Source organism: Trachurus trachurus (genome assembly GCF_905171665.1).
Source record: "Trachurus trachurus genome assembly, chromosome: 9".
Taxonomy (NCBI): domain Eukaryota; kingdom Metazoa; phylum Chordata; class Actinopteri; order Carangiformes; family Carangidae; genus Trachurus; species Trachurus trachurus.
The window spans coordinates 19,137,852-19,139,258 of record NC_139895.1 but is presented as its reverse complement, the minus strand read 5'-3'; positions in this window follow the sequence as shown (position 1 = coordinate 19,139,258).

The window sequence follows — 1,407 nt, the reverse complement described above, 5'->3', positions numbered from 1 at the left end:
CACGAGGGTGCTCAGCCTTACTTTCAAATTGCAAGTCACCAAAAAATACTTTTTTGGTTTGAATTATACCAAAGACATGTTTCACCTTCACATGTTTGAGATAGTGTTGCAGGAAATGGCCTTATCAGTTCGCTCCCTATTCAGTTCCCAATGCAATCCTGGACAGTCTAAATGATTCAGCACAAACATGACAAAAACCTATTGAAGTAGAGAAAAACAGTTTCATAGTGGTTGTACAGCTGAACAATGAACTGTCAGTTCAGCTGATGTCTTTCAGTGCTTTGCACTAGCTGCTTAGAGCCCCACTTTCTGTGAATCTATATTTCTGCAGTCAGTCCCAGGAAACAAAAGGAACCATCTAACACACTTAGTTGATATTCACAAGGTCCCCATTGATTGAAAAAACCATTATGTTCCACTCTAGTGAAAATTTGGCAACCAAATGGCAGCTCTCTTGTCATTTGGTTGTATTTACCTATCAGCATCGAACATCTCAACAGGCATCTCAATCTGCCATTCATGAGGTTACCTGCAGTGCATTTCTTAGAAGTCAACCTTTGCAGTAATTTCAGATTTTTTCCGATTGTAAATAACGTCATTACGCTTAGTGAATACTAGTTTGGAAAGTACATGTTCAATCTTATGTAGCTTTTTTTAAAACTGAGGCGGTATTCAGCGATTAACTTTTCACCATTTTCCCCCAGCGCCCTGACAGCTGATTACTACGGAAAAAAGGAGTCCTGCTGTGAGGCTCCTGCATCACACCATCGTCATCCCAGTCCCCTACCAAGTTGAAGCAATTAACCCCCTCCCCGCACTAAACCCACACACACCTTACTCCTATTCTTCTCTCTCTGTGACTGTGACACATGTAGGGAAACTAGATGCTAATCAAACAGAATCGTGGCTACACTGTGGGGAAGACAGCGTCATATCTCTGCATTTCGATGTAATTATTAAGCACTTATCTTATTCACCTTGCCCCCTTTTTAAAAAACGTATTAGACTCAGGCGTTTCCTACACATTTCAGACCCCTGTGTTCACATGTATTGCATTCAAATTACCAAATTATTTGTTTTCTATGGATTGCCATGAACTTAATTATATTTCAAAAACATTTGTCCCCTTGCTCTTATACACTCTAATGTAAACAACATTTTATATTCATCATCTTCATCATCAGCAAACAAGAGAAATCTTTAATATCTTTGGTACTTTACAAATATAATTTATGTCTAAAATATTAAGCACAGAACCAAATACTGAGCGTTGTGGAACACCACACTAATTGCCAGCAAACTACATAACTTCATACATTATCTGTCTAATTTAGTCTGTGTCGACATTTCCAGATGTTTTCTGATTACAATACTCAATCTCTGAGACAGCTTACATCTATTTGTGTA